Source organism: Macaca nemestrina, chromosome 11, assembly GCF_043159975.1.
Source record: "Macaca nemestrina isolate mMacNem1 chromosome 11, mMacNem.hap1, whole genome shotgun sequence".
Lineage (NCBI taxonomy): Eukaryota > Metazoa > Chordata > Mammalia > Primates > Cercopithecidae > Macaca > Macaca nemestrina.
In genome coordinates, this window is record NC_092135.1 from 47671513 (window position 1) to 47689677 (window position 18165).

The window sequence follows — 18165 nt, forward strand, 5'->3', positions numbered from 1 at the left end:
TGTTTATTGAACCATGAACTACTTCTCTCTCTCTCTCTACCTTTTTTCCGTCTTTCTTGCCTACCATGATTAGCTCACACCCCATGCTTTGTACTTAAGCTTGAAATATTAAAAAAAAAAAAAAAAAGTAACTTGGTATATTTCATTAGTCATTTGGAATCCTCAAATTTATTCTCCTACAATGTTAGTTTACAGACATCTGTTTTATATTAGAGAAAGGGGAGCTCTCCCCAGATTCATATATACCACACATTTCTCCTAGGACTCATCAGCTAGGACCACATAAGGTCACACTAATAAGAACAGCTCAAATTCCACTAGTTTTGCTAGCCTTTCCTACTTGTTGGTAAAGGACTTTTGGGTCCCCTGCCAGACCACCCACCAGCATTTCTGGGGCCCTCTAAAGGGTGCCTCAAATGTCCTTGCAAGCAGTTTCACTCTGGAGGCACCCAGCAGCCCTGCTCAGTTTGATCCTCTTATTGCTCTTCTGTAAGCTCTGTCCCCCTGACACTGCTCTGTATCTGCTTTCCTGGTTTTGGACCCACCTGCTCCTTGCTCCCCCACTGGCCATTTCAGTCTTTCCTGTTTCTCTGCTCAGCACCGTTGGCAGCTAGATTGATTCACCATCAAGGAAGACCTGAGCTGACATCATAACCAACCTGCCTGGGGTTTGTGTCAGGGGAGTGGGATGAGGTAGGAAATGAAAGAGAGCTGGATTCTCTTCCCTTTGCCTCATGTTCTGGTAGGGTAATTGGAACAGAAGGACTACACAATTTACTAAACATAATTATTTTGATTAGCAATTACAGCTCTATCTCCCTCTCTTGGGCTTATACATGTGTCCGGGAGGCTGGGGCAGGAGCAGCTCTGAGAAGGTTTACCATAATGTACTCAGGCTTCCCACCCGACTCTGATAACAGTCTTTGTAATTGGACCAGCAGTTGAACACAGTCCAAGATGAATTTCTACTATGTCCAATTCTCTTTGTCACCCCAGGCATTACCAGCACATGACATTCTGGTGAGACAGGGCTTACAGTGAGGAACAAGAGGCATAGGATGTAGTAGTATGGACTGGGGAGACCATTGCATAACTCAAATAGATTTGAGCCACTGAAAACATGTGTGAAAAGTGACAAAAAATGTGCTGTTGTCTTTAAATGGTAAAGCCTTCAGTTCCACTATAATTTTCATAAGTTTGTTCTTCATAATTCAGTTAAAGGGCAAAAGCAACTTATTTTTTGAGCGTTGTGCATTTTAATGAAATGCCCTAGAAGCATTAGCATCTCCTTATCTTTCCTTCCCCTGGAAAGAGCAATATATAATGAACATGCTGACATTGAAATGAGTAATTAATATGCAGCTTGTTTAGTCAGTATGAATCAGCGTTTTGATGATGTCTTTTGAGGATAGGATTATAATTGGCAGAGTTTCTGCCTTATGGGTGATAATTCTGGATTCTAGAAGGAAAAAATGCATTAAATGGTACTGTTAATTTGTCTCATAGTAAAGCATACAGCTTTACAAGGGAGAAGTAAAACTTAGACAAATGAATAAAAATGAATTAAAAATATGCTAGCTTTGAAATATTGAGGTCATTAAAAATTTGTGGCAACTCTTGAATTATTCAGGACAACATTTTCAAAAACCAATTTAAGAATTCTCTTCTGTGATGTGTTATCTATAAGGATAATGGATTCTTCAAGATTTACCTGCTCTCTTCTCATTGACCTCTTAGTACTTATGATTCAAAGTGCTGGTTGACTTTTCTAGTTACCCAATATGCTAGGACTGCTGCAGTATTCTTAGAGAAAGCTCCCTGAACCAAGCCTACTTTGGAATTCGTGTTTCTTCTGTGAATGTAAATTGTTCTCATCCATGCCAAACGAGTTCAACCTCCAAGCCGTGGCATGATCCTTCAGCCTAACATGCCTTCCACTCACTTATCCACCAAATTATTTACCTCTCTCTTTCCAAACTCTGCTCCAGCTTCTCCAAAGCTGTTTCCTAATTAATCCTAGATGAGCCTAATCTTTACTGGAAGGATTTTTAGCAAGTGTGTTTTTTTTGAAATGCAACTCTTTTGAAATGCTCTGGGTAAAGGGTTTCACAAACAAAGAATTTAGGAAAATGTTGCTTTTATTGTAGGCCTAGAGCACATTCCATAGAACAGTGATTCCTAGGCAGGGAAATGTGTGATCAAATAAGTTAATCAAGATAAGTTTCTTACAGCAGAACTTTTAATAAGTGTTCTAGGAATTATGTACTCTAGCTGTGATAACTTGATATTAAGATTATGTTTGCTTATGTTACTTTCAGATTATTTACTAATTTCTCCTCCATTTTATTTATTTATTTAGTCTTGCCCTGTCACCCAGACTGGAGTGCAGTGGTGCAATCTCAGCTCACTGAAACCTCTATTTTCCAGGCTCCAGCAATCCTCCCACCTCAGTCTCCTGAGTAGCTGGCATTACAGGCACACACCACCATGCTCAGCTAATTAAACTTTTTTTTTTTTTTTTTTTGTAAAGTTGAGGTCTTACTATGTTGCCCAAGCTGGTCTTGAACTCTTGGGCTCAAGTGATCTTTCTGCCTTGGCTTCCCCAAGGTGTTTGGATTATAGGCATAAGCAACTGTGCCTAGCGTTCTCCTCCATTTTATGTAAAGTGCTTCAGTCTTATTATCTCATCTGTCCAAGCACCCATATATACTCTGCTCAAAGTAGACTTTTAATTCACATTGACTGAATGTAAAAATGGAAGATTAATTGTGATAGACCTGGAAGTTACTATCCTGTCTTGATTTGCAAAGATTCCTCATATTTTTATAAATAGTGCCTGGCAACTTTGTCTTATACTGGCCCTGTCCATCCCTTCTTCTAATTCTGTAGTCACCACCTTAGTTAAAAATGCTGCTACACATATTCAACTTCAAAGCTATATCATGGGCCTTTGATTTTAGTTCCTGTTGCTGAAGTCTGGCCTTTCCCGGGTATGCAAGTCACAGCTGGTAATGATGGGGACCAGATGATGCCCTAGCAGCACATTAAAGGTTTTTACCAGGATGTGGTTTGATGGTTTTGCTTGGGTATTTTGTTGTTGTTATTCTTTCCTTTGGAATGTGAGTTGTGGCCAAGAATTATTTCCCTGATTGCATTTTTGCTATCCCTACACATTTGGAGAGTTGGAAAGTATACAGAAACATAAGGAACATGCTTATAAATCACTTCTCAAGCTAACGAATAGGCTCTTATAGGGTGACTTTTAACTGTGACCTTTCGTTTATTTGATAAATATGCTTCTATTATGTCCAAAATGCCACACTGTGCCACATTGACATCTTGGCCTTATGATTTTTGCCAAAGCATCATTATTCTAGACTTTTAGAACCACTTAAATGCCTATAGACATAATTCATTGAATATCACAAAAAAGATGTTCACCTTTACAGTGTATGTTCACATCATAATGTGATGGGGTGTGCATGCTCTTATGATGGTTGAGATGCACTGTAAACAATATATAGGCTATTAAGATTTAAAATGTTTATTGTATTTGTTTCATAACATTGTCCTGTGTCCACTGTAGAGAATTTGAACAATATAAAAAAGGACAAGAAAGAAATGAAAAATCATCTATAATCTTACCATCTTAAAGTAACCATATATATCTCACTCTTTATTTTATGGTTGGGGAAAAACAATAGGATTAATAAAATTGACACTCCAACCATTAGTGTCAGCATCATAACTAGACAATCTGCCTGTTAGTACCATTCACCAGACTCAGAACCTACTGATGATTTTATATTCAGCAATTCTAAATGCTAGAGCTATCTAATCCAAGATGACTTTCTTTCCTAAATTTATACTCTCTTTCTCTTTATTATCTTAATCCATTTCTGCTGCTATCACAAAATACCTGAGACTAGGGCATTTACAAAGAATAGAAATTTATTCTCTCCAGTTTTGGAGGTTGGGAAGTCCAAGATCAAGGTGCTGTCAGGTTTGGTGTCTGGCAAGGACCCCGTTCCCTGCTTTCCAGATGGTGCCTTGTTGCTGCATCCACTGGAGGTGATGAATGTTGTGCCCTCACGTGATGAAAGGACAAATGGCAAAAGGGCTTAAGCTTTTTCTTAAGCTGATTCTTCCCAGCCTTTTTAAAAGGCACTAATTCAATTATGAGAGCCAAGCCCTCCCAACTTAATCACTTCCCAAAAGGTGCCACCCCTTAATACCACAACAATGGGAATTGAGTTTCGACACGAATTTTAGAGAGAACACATTCAAACCATAGCAGTTATCTCTACCGGGCCGAGGACTTAGAACTATTTACCTGTCCCAAATGTACATTTCTAACCCTGGTCACTCCTTGGAATCTTAACTCCTATCATCAACTGTCATATGGACAAATCCATTTAGATGTGTAAGAGGCATCTCAAACTTAACAAGGCCAAACCTGAACCCCTGATGTTCCTCTCTCTCTCTAGACAGTTTTTTTCCCTGGCAGTTTTTCACATCTTAATATGGAGCATAACATCCACCCAGGTGCTCAGGTCAAAATCTTCACCTCATTTAGCTTATATGAATCTGGAGAAAGACCTGGGGTAATGCCAGATTTCTCTGGGCAAAGCCATTATTAAAGAATGTAATTTATAGAGGTCAGTTCTTCCCCTGCTAGAAGCAAATGGAATCCTGTCAACTCCCATGCTGGGGGTAGGCATGACTTTGGCAGAACAAATGTTTTCCATATTGGAAAAAAAAAAAAACCCTTATGGATGACCCAGTAATATGTAGCACACTTCAACAACTGCCGTTTTTGGCAGCAAAAATCAACCCCAAGGGCTGAAATTTTCAAGCAGTGGCCTTCTGAGTAGCTGCCAATAAAGAGTATTCAGCAGGTTGACTGAATACTGTGAGCCAAGAAATTGGGAGAACCTGGATCAGAAGAGATCACAACCCAGAACAGTAGATTGTCTTTTAGGGGTGATATGTTAATCCACTTCCTCTCTTCTCCCACAGGGCATCTGATGGAATAAATTGGTGTGAGAGGGAGTATTGAGAAGTAAGTGAAAAAAAGAAGGGATGGAGGAAGACTTCATGGATTCAGTGATATTGGGGAGGGACATTTTGTATTTATGCAGATGGCCCCACACATTGTAGGGCAGTTAGCATCTTTGGTTGGGAATGCCAGAAGAGCCCACCAGTCACTGGGATAACCACACATGTTTCTGCATATTTCTATGGATGTGGAACAGTTCCAACTTTTCTGTAGTCTCTTGAGAGTGTCTATTAGGAAGGAAAGAACTCTTAAGAGTCGAAGGAAAGGAGTGTGTGTGTGTGTGTGTGTGTGTGTGTGTGTGTGTGTAATAGAGAGGTTAAAGCTCTTTTACCTCCTGGGGTGGTTAGAGTTAGGGAGACATGGTGATACACTGGATCGAGGGCAGCCCATTTCAGGATCCTCGAGGATTCCTCGGACAGGGCAGAGTGCCCATTGCCAGGGTCCTGCGGGAGAATTCTTCCAACCTGAACTGAACTGACAAGGAATTCTGGGATTTGTTTTGCCATATGCATCCAAACTCCTGTTGGAGTAGGATTCTATTACACAACCTTAAATAACCAGAGTGTATGACACACTGGAGCATCTGTGATGCCATTTTCTCTGTGATACATTCTAAGGGCCTGAGTAATACTAATTAAAACACATATGTTCCATCTCCCTGCAGCCTGGGGCCAGGACTGGCTCTGGTGATCACATGCATATAGGAAGAAGGGTACAAAATATAATCTCAGATGATTTAGACTCATCTTCCATGAATATTAATTTCCTAAATTTCATAAATGTACTAACATACAGCATGCCCTTGGGCTATTTATTTCACTTCTCTTAACCTCAGTTTTCCTGTCTGCAAAAGGATAATGATAATTACTTTATAATGTTTTAGGAAAGAATGGATAAAATAATTGTGTGAAGTATCTGATCCACATTTCATGGCTAAATACTTAATTCCCCATCTAGCCAGACAGCCTAGATAATTAATTACCTGAAATAAGGAAAATACTTCTGACTAAATTAACTTACATAGTTTTTTAAAAGTTTGCCTTTTGTAGGTACTTTCCAACCCTCCTCTTGTCCATCTCATGCTTTTACACAGCCAGCACTAGACAACTGACAAGAATGCGTCTACACATTACCCTGAAGTTTAAACTGAAATATTAAACCTATGAGGATGTCAGCAGGAAAGAGGGTTCTGTAATTTTTCTAGAGCCAAAGAGAGGGTATGATATACCCTTCAATCTGGGCATCGAGTGCCAGTTGTGTTGTAACAAATTGGTGGAAACAAAGAGGGAAAAATAATCCACTTGGAACTGATGTATGCTGCAGGCAGCACCAGTATTTATACTACTCATGGCATGACTAAGCATTTGTTTGCTGTCATGTAACATAACCTTAAAGCCAGATACTTTTAAATATCTGCAAAAAACTCAAATAGTTGGAGAGATTCCTTAAGAGGCATTCAGAAGTTACAGAAGTCAGGGATGTCAGTAACGACACGAACATTAAGATGATATAAATGAAGCTGGGGTATGTGTAGTCAGACATCAAAATGGAACAGGCTGTTCATGGTGCTTCCTTTTGCTGTTGTTCATTCTTTAAGACATCCTTTCTTACTCAGACAGCTTCATCTTTTTTCCCCAACCTCCATCTCTTCTGTTTCTTTCAAATTTCTCTGTAATACAGTCTGTATATTTCCCCTTCCCCAAAATGTCCGTTCAACACCATGAATATTCCAGTTATCTTTTATCACAGGATGGATACATAAAGCTGTTTTTATATGTTTATATACAGCATGAACCTAAGCAAAATAATTACAAGAATTGCTGAAGCAAAAAAAAAAAAAAGTGTTAAAGTCCCAATGTTCTCGTATACTAATTAACCCAGATAGAGGCATACTTTCCAAAACTGCTTTCATTTCATGTAAGAGTGCCAAAATTAATGAACTATTCAAACTCAGCTGGAGTCTCAAAAATGTAGTACCTAGTTCTGACAGGAAATGCTTTAATTTTTTCCATTAAAACAGAAAAACTGGGAAATGAGCCAGCGGCTTCTGCTTCTCTTCCAATATCTTCTGTCTTGGCCCTGAGGTTAAATATACTCATCACAGACACAGGTACAGACATCGGTGACCTCATAGGGGCTGAAAAAGAAATTAGAAACAGCAAGAGAGGCAAAAATAAATAAATAAATAAATAAATAAACAGCGGTCATTTCTGACACACGTGTCATATTTGAGCAAAGTAATAATAGCTTAGCATTAATTGGGCACTTACTGTCTATGTGTGTGCCCCCATGATACGTGCCTTACAGGCGTTATTTATCTATTCCTCACACAGCTCTAAATGGTAGCTAATGACGACCACAGCGGTCATTCAAGTAACATTTACTATGTGTTAAGTACAGTTCTAAGCACTTTGTAAATGATAACCCATTTAATCTTTGTAACAATCGTGTGAGATAAATACTACCAGTATTCCTATTTCACATGGGAGAAAATTGAAGCACAGAGAATTTTAGTAATTTGCTCAACATCACAGTTAATAAGTTAGAGGACCTATGATTTGAACCCTGGGGCTGGTACCAAATAGTAGTAACCACCACTAAAGCTATAGGCTATTTCTCCTGGGTTAAAGGATGCCTGACACTTGATGTGCACCGTGTTTGCAGACTTTATACCCAAAGTTTTTGTCTTCTGAGTAGCCAACATTAGCACTGCTGAAGAGAGAGGGGAGACCAAGGTGATCCCAACTAGGGAGGGAGTAGTGGTTGGTGTGTGGAGATGGGCAAGAATGTGCCCTGTGAAGGCACAAAACAGGGAAGATAAGAGAAAACCAGGAAACATGCCTGAGTGAGGACCCACTCCTGGCGATTTTAGTGAGAGATGCACTTCATGACCTGACAATGTCTTTAGCTTTGGACCTGCAGGGATTCATTGCCAGGCCCTCAGTGGCAGCAGCCATGTCTGAATAGCTATCATCTTTTATGAAGACTACATTTCTGTCTGCCGTTTTGTCCTTCTATGATCCTGTCCCCCATCTAACAGCCAATAGGGAGCTTTTAAAAGTGTAAATCAGATTATGAGGCCTCTTGCTGGAAATCGTCCAAATCCTTCCTTCCCTCTTGCAATAAAATACTCCTCACCCTGGTGTTTGGGGCCCTAGGTTACCTGCCTTTGCCTAACTTTACTCTCGAAAAGAACATTCTGCATGGCATGTACATTACTTGATGGAAAACGTTTTCCTTAATATAATATTTTGTGCTATCAAACACGATTGGGAAATTTACATTTATAGGCTTAATAGTTTTCAAACATATCATTTGTCTTCAGCAAAGATATAGCAGGTGGAAGAACATCAGAAACTGGGTTCTACAAAGAAACCATAAGTTAAATTCATAGGAGAGAGTTGGTTTTCAACACCTACTGCATTTTAAAAGCTCTGATGCTGGATAAACACAACAGTACGAATCAAACATAAACATTCCTGTGCCCCTTTGCCTTTCTTCTATTTGGCTGCTCCTTCTCTAAATATCAGAAGCCAGTTAGCAAAATGTATAGGAAAGAGGAGAATCTTGACTACTAAAACTTTTCAAACTAAGAGAGCAATATGGACTCCAAAGAATCAAAGCATGAAGGCAAGGCCTGGAGTCAGGGAGGCATGTATACCAAACTTTGGAGAGAGTCTACCCACAAAGTAGAACTACCTAATTGTGTAAATGCTATTTATATAAAAGTCCTATCAAAATAAATATAAAGTTTTAATATGTATGCAGCATTTTTATTTCATTGTCAAAAATATGAAGTACCTTTTAATCACTGCTAAGGTCTTGCCATCTGTTTATTTCTTGACACCACAATAGAAACATGATTTTCCTTTTCTGTCTTGTTAACATCGAGTTAGAAATAGTTCAAAGTATCTAGAAAACTAAAAAGAACCATGGAGGTCAAATCAATCAAAGGACCGAGTCATCCACTAAAATCCTCAAATCTTTTTGAATGCTTTTGCCTAGCATCCCAGTTAACAGTATGATAGCTCATTGCTTCAATTCTTTTTCTGCTATACCAAGTACTCCTATGGTTGCACCTCATAGAAGCTTCCTCTGGCCTTTCCTATAACACTTTGAATTCTCAACATTGATTTCTGCCTGAAGGGCTTCCTTGAGGTATCATGCTAACCCCATCCTGTACAAACACCCAGTTCACTTGAGGACAATCGATGATCTATTCTAGTCCTGATCAAATCACTTGCCGCTTCTGTGATTATTCAGGCTCCTGGGCTGGGTGCAATCAGGCAGAGAATTATTAGAACATTGTCAGATTAGTCTCATCAGTTACCTGCTGTGACCACCAGCTTTCTGTATATTGATAAGAAAAAATGGAGCCTACTGATTGCCATTAAATTACATGAGGATATATTTGTCTTTTGGAACTCCAAGGCATTTAAACATGATGTAAGATCAAAATTCATTAAAGAAGGCAAAGAGATGTTCCAGCAAACATTTCCCAGGAGGTAAAAGTATAAAACTTGCATAGTGGAGAAGATAAGTACATTTTATGTTTAATCATTTTTAGTGTGAAACACAGTTTAATTTAACAAATATTTATTGAGCACTTACTATGGGCAAAGTACTGTGTTTGGCTCTGGAAAAGAAAGGGAAGTGAGGACCCCTCATCTCAAGGGTCAATTGTTGAAATCAACATATAAGTAAACATAATCCAAGAAAGACTATAACATGTGATGCACAGAACTTCCAACATGAAAAAGACCACATTACAGGGGCAATAAGGAAGGTCTTCATAGAGAGGGGAGAATGTCTATGTAAACTTTTTTTTTTTTTTTTGAATGGAGTCTCATTCTGTTGCCCAGGCTGGAGTGCAGTGGCGTGATCTTAGCTCACTGCAACCTCCGCCTCCCGGATTCAAACAGTTGTCCTGCCTCAGCCTCTCAAGTAGCTGGGATTATAGGCACCTACCACCACACCCAGCTAATTGTAGTTTTAGTAGAGATAGGGTTTCACCATATTGGCCAGGCTGGTCTTGAACTCCTGACCTCAGGTGATCCGCCCTCCTCGGCCTCCCAAAGTGCTGGGATTACAGGCATGAACCACCATGCCTGGCCTGAGTAGGCTTTTTAAAAGATAGAAAAGAGGGAATTGCAAGTAGAAATAAGTGCAACAACAAACACATAGAAGTGGGTGTGGGAGATACTGAAGGTTTTCCTACCATCCTATAGACCTGTTGCTTCTTGCTGCAAGCATGGCAACTCTACCAGATAGCCTTTTCTGGCTATAGAGGTGTGCTCAGTGGGCATGCAGGGTGAGATTGTTGGGATCAGGGAGTTGATGCCCCTGAATGCAATCCCAATCAGTGACAAACAGTGGCTTCCTTGTCCCTCAGGTGGGACAACTCCAAGGTGTGCTTTATTCCAATGTCCTGAAGATACTCAGTGGGGCTGCACCTCAGTTACCCAGACTGGCTAATATTCATTAACTTTATATTGGTTCTTTTCCCTTTTCTGCCTCATTTCTATGTTTTCCTGATGGATGCTTCCTGGGATCACTTCCCAAATAAACTATTTGCCCTCAAATACAATCTATGACAATGAAGAAGCACAAGCCATGATACATAACCAGCAAACTGCCCAGCTTGTTTAAAGAGGGGTAGGTCTATAGGACAAAATAATAGCAGGGGCAGCAAAGTTTTTGGCATTTTACTCTGTGCCAGGAATTGTGTAAAGTGCTTGCATGTATTCTATCTCGTTTAATAATCAAGAAACCCCTATGAGTTAGATACAACTATAAATCAGTGGCACCAAAAGGTTAACTAAGTTGCTCAAGATCACACGTCTGTCACGTGGGGAAACCAGAATCGAACTCTGATCTCTGAGATGCAGAAACCTGATTTTGAAATCCAATGCTCTTCACCTCCCTAATGTTGTTGGGGTTACTGAATGCCAGGCTGGAAAATTTCTACTTACCTAGGAGAACACTGAGCAACCATGGAAGTTCCTGAGGCAACTGAGGTACAACAGAGATGCCTCAGGTTGGTGACACTAACAAGAAAGAAGAGAATGTTTACACTGTAAGCAAAGCCTGGTCTGGAAATGTCAGAGGAGCTCAGCCATCCAAGGCCCTGCTTAGACGCTCTGAGTACACTGAGAGTCAATGCATGGTCACTGGTTGGGGAGCTCTAAAATTGAAATTCAGGTTCCAATTCAGTAATCGGACAAACCTTGGGCAGAGTCCTGGCCCCATGATTAGGTTTTTTGGATTTGAGTGAGTTGCCTCCGTTCTCTGAGCCTCAGGCATGTTGTTTCTAGCAACTCAAGTTATTTCACAGGGTTGTTATAAAGATTAGGAGAGCTAACAGGTTTAAATAACTGCCTTTCACCTGACATGTTCAATGTACATTAGCTGGTATCAGGGAAGCCTGGAACTGTATCTTGGGCACACATGATCTGACCCTTTTTAAGGCCCTACAAAATTGAGCCTCTTCACCAGCTTCCACAAAAAAATTCAAGCATATCAAGCATGTTGTTGCTTTATTGAAGATTTATGGGGCTCATATAGAGAGTGAATATGGAGGTGCACTCTTGGTAATGTATGTCCTCATAAGACCTTCTCAAACTCTTTCTTGCTCTGCTGTCAGAGTTTTATAAGAGCAAGAGATGAAGAACAGTGATAGTAGGGCCACAGTGGAAATATACTCTGGCATGTGTGGAACAAGACCTGCTTTCCTCCTGCTTTGGAAGATGTTCCAATGGAATTCCCACTAAGGACCAAGTTCATGGGCGCTGCTGTTGCATTTTGGTATGAGCAGGATTAAACAAAAGGCAGAAAGGACATGTTTAACTACTAAAAGGCAAGCTCACAGAGTAATCTAGAAATTAAGGGAGCCAGCTGCGCACGCCTTGGATTTTTACCTATTATAAAATATTCTTCTCTAATACCCTTCATATTAATATAGTACCTTTTTTGTTTTTAGTACACCTTGGAACATAGTATTTTTCCAAATTATCATCCATATACTAGGCATTTTTCATTGCAGTGAAATTTGATTAGGTTTAAAGGGTGTTTTGCACTTAATCCCAACCTTGTTCTTGGTCTTATAGGGGAATTCAGAGAAATGTAAGCCACATTTCCTTCCCTAAGTAGCTTATAATTTCATCAGTAAGAGGAAAAGAAAGTACTAGCATATGGTCAATGTAGAGAAGGAACGATGTGGCTATGGGTGGGAATGATCTAAAGAAGTGGGGAGATGGAACTTGAGCTTGGATGTATAAAATGATTGTGGTATAGGTAAATGAAGAAGATGGCATTTGTGAAGAAAGGAGCAACAGGAACAAAGGTAGAAGGAAGACTAGGAATAATTTGGGTAGATGATAGAATATTTGCCTATCAGAGTGGTAATCATTGAAAGTAGATTTGGAAAAGAGAAGTATACTCAGATTGGAGTGGGTTTTGGCTTCCAGAAGGCTGCGTTGTCCTCTGAACCTTGTTCCAAGGTTCTCATCTTCTCACTTATGCTGATACAAGAAGATCATAACTTGTCTCCTGAATCCAGTTTGCACGACTTATGGCAGGCAAAGTGATACTCTTAAAAATGCTGAATTAGCCATGTCACTTCCTTGCTACAACCCTTTCCCAGGGAGAAATTCAAAACTGTTAACATGGCCTATGAGGCTTTGGATGCTTGTGATCTGGTTTCTGCTGACCTTTAAACTTCATCTTGTTATCTGCACATTCCCCACTCCAGCTCCTTGTTCAGCCACATTGACTTTGATTCTGTCCCCCAGTGATCCCTCCCACACCTACTGGAAAGCCTTAACTTGTGCTAGAACGTTCTTCCCCTCCAGTTCTCACCTTCACCTAATTGGTTGGTCTTTATCATGAGCTGCAGCTCACAGCACACATAAGACTTGCTAGGGAAAGCTTTCCCTGATTCCCTAGAGTAAATCCCATATATATATATGGGATTTATATATATATATGATCATATATATATATCATATATCATATATATATATATATATATGATCACAAAACACCTACACGTCTGTCTTTTTTTTTTTTTCTTTGTTTTTTTTTTTTTGAGATGGAGTTTTGCTCTTGTTGCCCTGGCTGGAGTGCAATGGCATGATCTGGGTTCACCGCAACCTCCACCTCCCAGGTTCAAGTGATTCTCCTGCCTCAGCCTCCTGAGTAGCTGGGATTACAGGCATGCACCACCACGCCTGGCTAATTTTTTGTATTTTTAGTAGAGATGGTGTTTCTGTATATTGGTCAGGCTGGTCTTGAACTCCCAACCTCAGGTGATCCACCTTGGCCTCTCAAAGTTCTGGGATTACAGGCATGAGCCACCACGCCTGACCTACAACTCTGTCTGTTAAGACTGAATCTCAGTTTGTGCCTACGTATCTATTTATATGACTATTTAAATGCTGTCTTCTACTGGACTATAAACACCAGGAGGAAACAAAATAATTGGTTTGTTCATGGCTGCATCTCAGCAATAGCACAATGCTTGACAAAGAATAGACACTGAATGGAGATCTGTTGAATTAATAAATGTTCAATGAATGAATTGGTGAATGAACAATAAGCAATGCTATCACCAGAGTTTGGGCCATATTTGTTATCTACTTTCTCATGATCAAGTTTGAGGAGTATTAGTTGCTTGTTTTAAGAGCTTCCTATGTTTCTCTTCAGCCAGTTAGCTTATTTTTAGAACTCCCATACATGAATTGAGAAATCAATTTTATACCAACCCTTATCTTTTATTCCTCTGAGTCCAAGTTGTTTTTAAAATACAGAAGTAAACACTCCAATTTTGTTGTTCAGTTCATAATTCAGTTTTTCTCTTCTTTTATTCTGAATATTGTAAATGGTTAGAAAAACCAAACTTTTGCATTTATATTGCTCTTTTTATCAGCAGATTTCTCAGAGCTTTAAAGGCATTTATTAATATTTATGATAGCATTTCAACCTATAAAAATTATCCACATTAAATCTCCTTGAAGACACGGATGCTGCAGTGGTTTTACAATATGCAGCAAAAATTTCAAATACGAATTGGATGTTTTGATTAAACCCAATTAACTGACTAATGGTGAATTCCTACAGGAAGAACCCATCATTCTAAACTCAACAACAACAACATCTCTTGAAAACATAGGTGAATTTAGAAGGCTGCTGTTTCAAAATTCAAGGATTTGAAATACTTGCAAAAGAACAGAATAACATTTGCTCAGCTATTTCTAACTTCTTGAGAAATGTAATTGAATCTTTAGCCCTACATTTTTTCCTAATAAATGTATATAAAGCTATAAATTTTTCTTTAAGCACAAGATTTTACTATACCCTGCATATTTTGATATGCTGTATTTTAGTTATTTTTACTTCAAAAATATTTTTAAATTTCCACTTTAGTTTTTATCTTTGACACATGGGTTCTTTAGAAATGTGTTGCTTAGTTTTCACATATTTGGCTATTTTCTAGTTACCATTTTTACTGATCTCAGCTTTAATTCCTCTGTGGTAAGAGAATATTCTTTATATGGTTTCTTAAGAATAGCAGTATGGTCTATATGCACAAATTTCCATTTTTGTGAATGTTTGATGTGCATAAACTGCATATTTTCAAATGTGTGTACTGTTTTTTATATATACACATGTAAATTAGATTGAATTTGTTAATCGTGTCATTCAAATATTTTACATCCTTTTTGATGTATTATAGGGTTTTAAAATCAGTTACTATTGTATCAACAATTACTAAAGCCTTGAACGATAGTGTGGCTATGTCAAATTTTCCTGTTAATTTTGTCCATTTTTACTTAATGCTTTTTGTTATGGTGCTATGAGTGCATATTGAGAATAATTGCATTGAGAATTATTGACCTCTTCAAGGAGAACTACAAACCACTGCTCAAGTAAATAAGAGAGGACACAAACAAATGGAAAAACATTCCACGCTCATGGGTAGAAATAATCAATATTGTGAAAATGGCCATACTTCCCAAAGTAATTTATAGGTTCAAGCTATTCCCATCAAGCTACCAGTAACTTCCTTCGCATAATTAGAAAAAACTACTTTAAATTTCATATGCAACCAAAAAAGAGCCTGCATAGCAAAGACAATCCTGGGCAAGAAGAACAAAGCTGGAGGTATCACTCTACCTGACTTCAAACTATACTACAAGGCTACAGTAACCAAAACAGCATGGTACTGGTACCAAAAAATATATATAGACCAAACGGAATAGCACAGAGGCCTCAGAAGTAATGCCACACATCTACAACCATCTCATCTTTGACAAACCTGATGAAAACAAGCAATGGGGAAAGGATTCCCTATATAAATGGTGTTGGGAAAACTGGCTAGCCATATGCAGAAGACTGAAACTGGACCCCTTCCTTACATCTTATACACAAATTAACTCAAGATGAATTAAAGACTTAAATGTAAGACCTAAAACCATAAACACCCTAGAAGAAAACCTAGGCAATACAATTCAGAACATAGGCATGGGCAAAGACTTCATGACTAAAACACCAAAAGTAATGGCAACAAAACCAAAATTGACAAATGGGATCTAATTAAACTAAAGAGCTTCTGCACAGCAAAAGAAACTATCATCAGAGTGATAGGCAACCTGCAGAATGGGAGAAAATTTTTGCAATCTATCCATCTGACAAGCTAATATCTAGAATCTACAAGGAACTTAAATTTACAAGACAAAAACAACCCCATCAAAAAGTGGGCAAAGTATATGAACAGATACTTTTCAAAAGAAGACATTTATGCAGCCAACAAACCTATGAAAAAAAGTTCATCATCACTGGTCATTAGAGAAATGCAAATCAAAATCACAATGAGATGCCATCTCATGCCAGTTAGAATGGCCATCATTAAAAAGTCAGGAAACAACAGATGCTGGAGTGGATGTGGAGAAATAGGAATGCTTTTACACTGTTGGTGGGAGTGTAAATAAGTTCAACCATTGTGGAAAACAGTGTGACAATTCCTAAAGGATCTAGAACCAGAAATACCATTTGACCCAGCAATCCCATTACTGGGTATATACCCAAAGGATGGTAAATCATTCTACTCTAAAGACACATACTCACATGTGTTTATTGTGGGACTATTCACAATGGCAAAGACTTGGAACCAACTTAAATGCCCATCAATGATAGACTGGATTAAGAAAATATGGCACATATACACCATGGCATACTATGCAGCCACGAAAAGGGATGAGTTCATGTCCTTTGCAGGGACATGGGTGAAGCTGGAGACCATCAGTCTCACAAATTAACACAGGAACAGAAAACCAAACACCACATATTCTCACTCATAAGTAGGAGTTGAACAAAGAGAACACATGGACACAGGGAGGAGAACATCATACACTGGGACCTATCGGGGAGTGGGGGGGTTTGGGAGGGATAGTGTTAGGAGAAATAACTAATGTAGGTGGTGGGTTGATGGGTGCGGCAAACCACCATGGCACGTGTATACCTCTGTAGCAAACCTGCACTTTCTGCACATGTATCCCAGAACTTAAAGTATACATATAAAAAAAGAAATAGAAAAAAATATTCACAACCTAAAAAAAAAAAAGTTGTCTCCTGAGAATGTTGGCACTTTCATCACCATAAAATGAAATGTTACTCTTTATCCACTTTTTAAACCTCTTTTTCTTCTTCTTTTTTTTTCCCTCTGACCCAGCATCCAGGGCAGTATAACCTCTTTTTTAAAAAATGATTTTAACATAGCTATATTAGGGTTTCTTATTTTGTGAGAAGGTAATTTTATCTATTTCATTTTCATTTCCATTCCTTTCCTTTTTTTTTTTTTTTTTTTTTTTTTTTTTTTTTTTTTTTTTTGAGACAGTCTCAGTTTTTCACCCAGGCTGGAGTGCAGTGGCATGATCTTGGCTCATGCAACCTCTGCCTCCCCAGTTCAAGCAAGTGATTTTCCTGCCTCAGTCTTCCGAGTAGCTGGGATTACAGGCGCCTGCCACTGTGCCTGACTAATTATTGTATTTTTAGTAGAGATGGGATTTCGCTGAGTTGGGCAGGCTGGTCCTGAACTCCTGACCTCAAGTGATCCTCCTGCCTTGGTCTCCCTGGGATTACAGGTGTGAGCCACCACACCTGGCCCATTCTTTTATTTTAAATTTGATTTCTTATATTTAAATGTGTCTCTTCTAAGCAGCATATAGTTTTCTCTTCTTCATTCTTATGGTCCTCATCTTTTTATTAGAATATTGTTCTGTTTATATTTAATATATTTGTTGGTATATTTTGAGTTTTCTCTTTGTCGCATCTGATATTTAGTCTTTTCTATTTATCTTTTCAGTAAATGCAGTATTTTCTTTTTCCAGTTTTTTTCTGTTGGCTTGTTAATTACATCTTTTTTCATTGTTTCTTTAGTAACTGCACTGGAAATAATACACATCCTTAGGCTTTATTAGAGTCATCTGTAATTTAATACTTTTAAAACTTCCTGACAGTGCAAAGACATTAAAACTCTTGAACTCCATTTAATTCCTTCCTCCTTCTTATGCTATCTTTGATATGCATTTCAATTATATATATGTTTTTAAACCCAATTATTTATTTTAATTATATGATAAAAGTAATATTAACTTAGATTTTCTTGATATATTTACCCCTTTGTTCTTTGTTTCCTCCAATTCCATGTGTCCACTGAAATAGTTTTTCCTTTATTTGGAGGATATTCCTTAGTCTTTCTTTCATTGTGGGTCTTCTGGTAGTACAAAATAATTTTGATAGAAAATATATTTGTTTATATTGTTTTTATTTTTTCTTCCATGCATTTTTAAAAGCTTGTTATTTTGAAATAATTACACATTTACAAGGAGTTGCAAAAATGGTACGGAGGGGTTTCATGTAATCTTTACTCAATGTCCTCCAATGGTTATATTTTGCACAATTGTGATAGGCAGAATTCTCAGTCTCCGCAGGATTCCCATTCTCTGATTATTCAGTCAAACACTAGTTACTACTGTAAAAGAACTATGCAAATGTCATAAAAGTTATGGACCTTAAAATAGAAAAAAAAATCCTGGATTGTCCAGGTG

At 38.3% G+C, this 18165-nt stretch overlaps 1 long non-coding RNA gene across 1 annotated transcript; it reads right to left on the minus strand.

Annotated features, from left to right (window-relative positions):
• Positions 1–7060: 7060 nt before the first annotated feature.
• Positions 7061–17846, minus strand: LOC105492681 (uncharacterized). Its single transcript, XR_011609762.1, has 4 exons — positions 17734–17846; positions 11032–11106; positions 8861–8979; positions 7061–7196 (listed from the first exon to the last, which is right to left on the minus strand). It is a non-coding gene; the product is annotated as an uncharacterized lncRNA (long non-coding RNA).
• Between the last annotated feature and the right edge of the window lie 319 nt (positions 17847–18165).